General features: G+C 34.9%; 1 pseudogene; it reads left to right on the top strand.

Annotated features, from left to right (window-relative positions):
- The first annotated feature begins 205 nt into the window (after nucleotides 1–205).
- LOC106835986 (olfactory receptor 8G5-like) lies at nucleotides 206–1,136 on the top strand (annotated as a pseudogene).
- The last annotated feature ends 7,970 nt before the right edge of the window (nucleotides 1,137–9,106 follow it).

Here is a 9,106-nt window from a genome sequence, read left to right as displayed (position 1 = left end):
ATTTGAAAATGAGGCTTAATAAATATTATATGCAGATAAATTTTACTTACATAAATTGACTCAGAGTTAAATGATCACATAAACCAAGAGAATGGCAAACTATGAGTGATCTGTATGGGGTACCTGCCACTAAACAGAGAAGAATGATGAAGTCCCTCCAACAACCATGTTTTCCTTTCTCCCCTTCAGAAACTCCTAGAGGAAAATGGCAGCAGAAAATCATTCCACAGTGACTGAGTTCATCCTCGCTGGGTGAACACAACAGGCAGAACTCCAGCCACTCCTTTTCTTCCTCTTCCTAGGAATCTATGTAGTCACAGTGGTGGGGAACGAGGGCATGATCACACTGATAGAACTCAATTTTCACTTGCACACTCTCATGTACTGTTTCCTCAGCAGATTGTCCTTCATTGATCTCTGCCATTCCTCTGTCATCACCCCCCCAAATGCTGATGAACTTTGTGACAGAGAAGAACATCATCTCCTACCCTGAATGCATGACTCAGCTCTATTTCTTCCCCGTTTTTGCTGTCTCAGACTGTTACATGGCAGCTGCAATGGCATATGATCAATATGTTGCCATCCATAGCGCCTTGATTTACAATGCCATCATGTCCCCTTAGGCCTGTTTCTCCCTGATTTGGGGAGTGTATATTATAGGCGTGGTTTGTACATTTTCTCATACAGCCTGTACGTTGGGTTTATTTCTGTAAATTTGTTGTGATCAACCAGTATTTCTGTGATCTTCTTCCCCTCTTAAAGCTCTCCTGCTCTGGTACTTATGTCAACCAATTACTGATTCTAATATTTAATGTAGTTAATATCTTTGCCCCTAGCCTGACCATTCTTAGCTCTTACATCTTCATTGCCAGCATCCTCTGCATTCAGTCCACTTAGGACAGTCCAAAGCCTTCAGCACCTCCAGCTCCCACATCTCGACATTTGCTGTTTTCTTTGGATCTGCTGCATTCACGTACCTGCAGCCATCATCTGTCAGATCCACAGACCAAGGGAAAGTATACTCCGTGTTTTATACTATTCTTGTGCCTCTACTAAATTCTATGATCTACAGCCTAAGGAATAAAGATGTTTATGCTGCCCTGAAGAAAATACTAGAGAGAAGAATATTCTTTTAATTATAAATAATATGAGGGTGATTTATTAGTCTAAGTCATTGGTAATTATATTGTATAAATCGATTGTTTAATTTTAACTCATCTGTCAACATTTATTCCCACTTAATGGGATTGTATTGACGTTAATGCCTATTCCCATGGCCTTTTGATGTCATTTCTCTGGATTTTTCTTTCATAAGTGTCATTGAGATGCAAATTAAAGGAAATACTAAAGATACATAGACCCACTAATGCCATCACCATTACCACTTACCCTTTTTTCCCATACGATTGATAAAAACCCTCAATCAATAAAAATATCTTCTCCCAGTGGTCAGCAATCACCTTTGTTCTATGCAGTCAAAAATAACAAACATCATAGTGATATGATGACTGTACTCTTTAGTTTTTGCACATATCTAGTCTGGAAAGATGTCTTCACCCTCTTTTTTATTTTTCCTCCCCAAAGCCCCAGTGCTTTGTTGCATATTCTAGTTGTTAGTCCTTCTAGTTATTTTATGTGAGCTATTGCCACAGCATGGCTACCGACAGAGAGGTGGTGGTGTTCTGCACCTGGGAACCGAACCTTGGCCACGGAAGCAGAGCTTGCCAAACTTTAACCACTAGGACATCAGGGCTGGCTCTCACCTTCTTTTTCTGAGTTATTTCCTCTATTTCTTACTTAATAAACTTAATCAGAACTTTAATATCTGTGTTACAGACCCACGTATGTGTTGTTATTGTGCTCAAGACAATATACCCCTGCTTTGAGATCTGTAATTCCAGTTTGTAGCAGTCTGTTTATTGTCCAAAGCCACATAGGACTGTTAATCTCCAACAAGGTAGACGCTTACACATATGATTCACTGCCATATCTCCATATTGCCTGCTACCTAGCAGGTCCTTGATAATTTCTTTGTTATTTATTTTTCCCCTATAAAATATTTATATGAAAACCAGTATGTCTCCAACACAGTCTTTACCCATTAACCTCTTCAAGTGTTATATATGGCTTTTTTGGTTTTAGTTCGAATCAATTAAGCATAAGTTTGGAAAATTCTTTAAGGATCTTTAAGGTAACTTCTTGTTTTTTCTATACAAGGATTAAGAGATAATAGTCCCAAGTTCCTTCTGTGGAAAGTCCCAATGCAGGTGTGGCAACTTGTGAATACTTGATTTCTTAAGTCATTAAATCCTATCAACAACCTAAAAGTCTCTGAAGCAAGTTCAATTTATTCTTGAATTCAAGTTGGCAACATTGGAGACTCAAAGATTTTCAGTAGATTTGAAATCTAAAATGTCAATGTAGCAAATCATGTAGCAGAGTGATGTCTAGGGTCCAAACAACCCCATCCAGGCCACCATATTTAGATTAGAAGATAACTTCACCTATGCTCGCAGAGAGGACATTCTTTGCTATTTAGACTAAAGAAGAGAGAGCATTAAATACATAAATATAAAGCCTTGGTTGCCACTTCCAACAGATATATTCTGCTCATTCTTTGTTGTTGTTTTTCTTAATTTTACGTTTTTGATCTTTTGGAGGAAGTGGTTAAGTTTCTCTGCTTGACTTCCAGTTTATGCACTCTGCTTTATCTATATGTCTATTCATATTACTATCATGTACCACTTAACAATTGGAGATACATCCTAATTGCTACATCACTAGGCAATCTCATCATTGTGCAAACATCATGGAGTGTACTTACACAAACCTACATGGAATAGCTTACTACACCTAGGTATATAGTACTAATCTTATAGGACCAGCATTGTATATGCAGTCCATCATTGACCAAAAGATCATTATGCAGTATATAATTGTATTCCAGTTATCCAACTTGTTGTTCATACAAATTTTTATCTGGAGAGAAGATAGGAGAATAAGTCACAATACTCAAGGGCTTTCCCCTGGGAACTCTAATCCTGTAGTGCTAGAAAATCAGAAAATTATCATAAAATAAATCTCATTGATGTGAAGTAAGCCTGGTCAAGATCTCCATCAATCACAGATCCTATCATTCTGAGCCAACCAAAATCCTAATCTCCATGTAGTTCTTTCTCCTGAGGTTGAGTTAAATGATTTTTCTAAGCGAAACCAAATTATAGGCTCATTTGGTGTTACCAGTGTACTTTGGATTAAACAATGTAAAATATGCCAAAATCCAACTTAGAAAAATATACCATTAGAGGATATAAAGACCTAAATGTCATTTCCTCAGAGAATTCATCTTTGAAACACCAACTAAGTTACTTTCTACATCATCTCTCTCCTCTAGTTTTCAGATACTGCTTTCTTATCTTTTTAGCATTCACTTATTATGGTAATTGTATGAACTGAATGTTTATTCTTTTAATCTTCCTTTGCTGAATTGACTTAAGCTCTAATAGGGCATAGAGTAGGCACTCAAGAAATATTGATTGATAATTGTACCAGACACCTCTGGTAAACCCCTCACATCCTCTGACGGCCCCTCATTTCAGCTTCATATACATTTGTTTATTCTGTGCAAGTCCAATCTCAGCTTTCATTGATGGCATTTCATTTAAGTGTGCACCGTGGTTTTCTTTTTATATTTTTAAGTTACTTTTACTTTTAGAAAAGTGTTAAATTTATCAAACATGATGAAGGTAGTAGAATACCCATGTAACTAGTTGCTTCTATTATTAAAATCTTACATTAGTATGCTACAATAGTTACAATTAATGAACCATTATTGATACATTATTATTAACTACAGCCCATATTTATCCCTTAGTTTTTACCTAAGGCCCCTTTTCTGTTCCATGATCACATCCAAGACATCAAATTGCATTTAGTCATCATGTCTCCTTAGGTTCCTCTTAGATGTGATGGTTTGTCAGATTCTCCTTGCTTTTGATGACCTTGAAAGTTCTGAGGGGTACCAGTTATTCATTTTTGTAGAAGGTCCCTTAATTGGGAATTTTCTCTTAGTTTTTCTTATTATTACACTCTGGCAATGGGTTTTTGCAAGGAACACCACAGAGGGGAAGCGTCATTTCACTGTATCATACCAAGGATAGATACTGTCAAAATTCAACATAACTTATCACTGTTGATATTAACCTTCTTCACCTGATTGTGGTAGTGTATATCTGGTTGCTGTACTGAAAAGTCTCTTTTATTCCCGTCTTTTGTGTACTCTGGAAGGAGGTCACTATGTGAGGCCCACAGTTAAAGAGTGGGAACTCATGTTCCAACTCGTTCAGGGAAAGAATCTTTGAAACTCCAATCCCTACATGAAATATTTGGAGTTCTTCTTTGTGAGATTTTTCTCTTTCCTCATTTATTTATATAGCCAATCATTTATTTATATTATTAGTATAGACTCATGGATATTTACTTTATATTTTCGGTTACAGTTCAATGCTGTTTTATTTAATTTTTTGCTCAAATTGTTTTAGTATTGGCCATTTGGAGCTCTTTCAGTTGATTCCTGTGACCCTTTGACAAACTGCATCAACCATCAATTGGTTTTTTTAATGATAACTTTCTGATTTTCTAGCACTACGAAATAACCCAGACTCATCATATATGTGTGTCCTACCAAGTCCCAGAACCAGCTATTACTCCAAGGAGTCCTACTTCCTTTTATTGGAGAATGGCATTAGAAACCAAGATCTGGTACTAAATGTGCTTGCTGCTACCCTGGTGTCATTTTTTCCAGTCCCTCTCAGCTGACAGAGCAAGGAAATGCATATGCGTGTATTAATTTATGTTGATGCTAATATCCATAAATATTTCTGTATGTAACCATCTATATTAAGCTAAACATGTTCCTACTGTCTATAATCTATTTCCTTAACACATGGATTATTCTAGCCTCTTCTCCTGTAAACTACAACTGAAAAAGTAAGAAATCTGGCTCCCATCTTCTCCCATCCATTTACTTAACTGTTCAATTCCAGTATGCATGTGCAGCAATAGCAGCATTGCCACTCAATACTCACATGGGAATCAACTTGATCAACTATAATACAATCTTTATGTTCAGTTGTTTTTCTTTTAGTTTCCAAAGCTAATTAACTTAATACATTTTCTCCACCTCCATCAGTCAGATTGTTTCATCTATTTGGAATACATTTAGATGGTTTTGTCACATTTTGCATCCATCCTGAGATCCTTGACCTTCTAAGTGGTTTTGGTTTTAAATTTGCATACATTGATGTTTATGCTTTGTGCTGCAAAGTTCATTGGCTTCAGTTAATGCATAGTGCCAAGTAGTCACAGTTACAGTATCATACAGAATTGTTTCACTACCCACCACTGCTAGAGCTGACACAGAATTTCAGCAGAGTTATTTCCATTGGGAACAACCCATATCCAGTAGGGACAGGAGCCTGTCTATAAATTTTCCATCTTCTGGTTCCTCAGCTGACTATATTAATCAGGGATCTCCAGATAAACAGAGCCAATAATATATGTAGACATAGAGAAATAGATTTATTATGAGGGATTATTTCATGTGATTTAAAGGCTGAGAAGCCCCAAAATTTGTTCTCTACAAGTGGAGATTCAGGAAAGGCAGTAGTGTAGTTCTAGCTCAAGCCTGGAGGCTTGAAATCCAGTGAAGCCAACTGTGTAAGTCCCAGTCTAAGTCTGAAGTTCCAAGAACCAAAAGTTCTGATGTTCAAGGGTATGAGAAAATAGATGTCCTAGTTCAAGCAGAGAGAGTGAATTTGTCCTTCTTTCACTTATTTGTTCTGTTTAGGCTTTCAAACATAGACTGATGCCCACTTAAATTGATGAGGGCAATCTTTACTCAGTTTACCATTCAAATGGTAATATCTTCCAGAAACATCCACACAAACATACCCAGAAATACTGTTTTACTAGCTATCTGGGCATCCCTTAGCCCTATCAAGTTGACACATAAAATTAACAGTCGCAGTGATAATTCTAGGAGGCACAGTATGCATTCCTCAGCAAATGTTCATAAAATTGAACTTCCATTGTCTATAAACAGCCTCTCAATAACATAATCTTAAATTGAATTTTTTCATTCCTGTCTCACTCTCCTGCGTTCTCTGCTCCTGATCTGATTCCTGGATCTTCAGATCGGTACAAATTTCTGCTTTTAAAACAGTTTGTAAATATCTAGCAAAATTGAAGATAAGCACTGTTATACTATAGTAACTCTAGTCCATGATATTAAACCTAGGACAAAACAAGTTTCTTAACAGCATTGTTTATAATCACTTCAAAATTCTTCAAGAGTAAAATAAAAAATGATTATAGTTTCATAAGATGAAATATCATATCACAATAAAATTAAGGATCTACATATAGTGAAATGGTTGAATCTCCAAAATATAATTATTAAAGAAAGATTGAGAAAATAGTACGTATCATATGGTTGCATTAACTTAAAAAGTTCAAAACCTTATTTAAAAAACTACAGTTTAATGGCACATATATGTGGTAAAACTATAAAAATCGCAAGGATTTGTTTATTAGTATAAAGGCATGTACAGAAATTATTGTCAAGTATAATGAAATAATTTTACATATGTATGTATAGAGACATATTAAATATATACATATATGTGCTATATATGTACTACACAATTTTTTGTATGTTGACATTACTCTATATTTCAGAATGAAAGGGAAAATTGAAATAGGATAGAAATGACTAGATAAGAAAGAAAATATCAACCCAATAATTTATGTATGAAAATTCTCTGATAAAGGAATAATAAGGCAGAAATATATTGTTAGTTTAGAGAGGCCGACAAGGAACAACAGTATTGGAATGGCACCACTTGAAGGGACGATCAGAGGAAAACTAGAAACCCTCAGATAAAGATGTGGGATGTGCCTTCTATCTGTTCTTGAATCTCTCTCGCTCTCTCTTTTTAATTCATGTTCATAACAAACTAAATATATTTTAGTATTAAATTTACAGGTCAATTATTAAAAATTAATTCAATTAATTTGAATTAATAATTTAATTTGTATGTTATTTAAATTAATTTAAAAATAAACATTTATAAAATGAATAAAATTATCCTATTAATGTGTTGAAAATGGTTCAGTTTTGAAGTTGACTGTTTGAATATCACATACCTAACACATTTTGTTAACTAATATAGTAATATTGGACTAAATAAAATAGCCTCTAGGAAATAGATTTTCATTTCACAGAAAGATAGCTTTGTTTATTTTTTCTTTTTGAGGAAGATTAGCCCTGAGCTAACTACTGCCAGTCCTCCTCTTTTTGCTGAGGACACCTGGCCCTGAGCTAGCATCCGTGCCCATCTTCCTCTACTTTCTTTTTTTTATGTGGGACGCCTACCACAGCATGGCGTGCCAAGCGGTGCCATGTCCGCACCCGGGATCCAAACTGGCGAACCCAGGGCCTCCAAGAAGTGGAATGTGCAAATTTAACCACTGCACCACTGGGCCAGCACCAAAAGATAGCTTTGTTATATGTTCACCTCTCCTGTACATCGGAAGGTAAATGCATTTATTTACCAAATCCCACAATAGGAATTAAAATAAAACTCAAATACAATATCACTTATCCTTTTTTTAGTTGAAAAAAGTAAAGATACTTCCCCCAATAAAATAACACCCTCGTAATTTAATATATTTATTTGAATATCTCTTAAATATAGTCAATAAAATAAAAGAGAGATTTTTAAAGTCTATTAAATAGAAAAATAGATATTAATTTTGTGGTAAACTTTACATGTTTGAAAATGCGAACTGCTCTCCCTATTCTCATTTTAAGGTTCTGATTTTGTTTATTTATTTATTTACAACAATATAAAATGCACAAATACATGAATGGAATTCAAAAATTCCATAAAATCAACTCAATATCCTCTAGATATTGACAAACTGATTCTAAAATTTGTATAGAGAGGCAAAATAATGCAGAATAAACAACACAATATTGTAGGAGAAGAACAAAGTTGGAGGACTGACACTATATAACTTCAAGATTGTCTATAAAGTTAAGTAGTCAAGACAGTGTGGTATTGACATAAGAATAGACAGATCAATGGAACTGAATGGAAAGCCCAGAAATGGACCCACATAAATAGGGTCAATTGATCTTTGACAAAAGTACAATGGTCATTTGATGAAAACGATATAGTCTTTCAACAAATGGTGCTGGGACAAGTAGACATGTATAGGTTAAAAAAAAAGAATGTAGGCACAGACCTTACAACTTTCACAAAAATTAACTCAAAATGGATTATAGACCTAAATGTAAAACAAAAACTATAAAACTCTTTGAAGATATCAAAGGAGAAATTCTAGGTGACCTTAGATTTGGTGATGACTTTTTATATATAACTCAGAAGACATGATCCATGAAAGAAAAAATTGATAAAATGGAGCTCATTAAAATTAAAAACTTCTACTCTGTGACTGACACTGTCAAGAGAATGAGAAGAAAAACCACAGAAGGGGAGAAAATCTTTGCAGAAGACATGTTTGGTAAAGCAATGTTTTCTAAAATATATAAAGAACACTTTGTATAAATACATAAATAAAATCTATATAAAATCTATAAATAAAATCTATAAAGAAAATATAAATATATAAAGAATTCAACAATAAGACAAACAACTGCATTAAAAAATGGGCACAAGTTGTGGACAGGCACCTCACCAAAGAAGATATACAGATGATAAATAAGTATAGGAAAGGGGGCTCGGCATTATGTCATTAGGGACTTGAAAATTAAAACAACAATGAGATACCACTAAACACCTATTTGAATGACTAAAATTGAAAAACTTACAATACCAAATGCTGGTGAGGATGTGGAGCAACAGGAGCTCTCCTTCACTCCTTCTGAGAATGCATAATTATACAGCCACTTTGGAGGACAGTTTGGTAGTTTCTCACATTACTAAACATAGTCTTACCACGTGATCCAGCAATTCCACTCCTTGGTATTCACCCAAACGCGTTGAAAACTTATGTCCACGCAAAAATCAGCACACAAATG

Source organism: Equus asinus, chromosome 20 (assembly GCF_041296235.1).
Source record: "Equus asinus isolate D_3611 breed Donkey chromosome 20, EquAss-T2T_v2, whole genome shotgun sequence".
NCBI classification, from domain to species: domain Eukaryota; kingdom Metazoa; phylum Chordata; class Mammalia; order Perissodactyla; family Equidae; genus Equus; species Equus asinus.
Note: the sequence above shows the minus strand (reverse complement) of the source record. Positions and strands in the feature narration are given on the sequence as shown.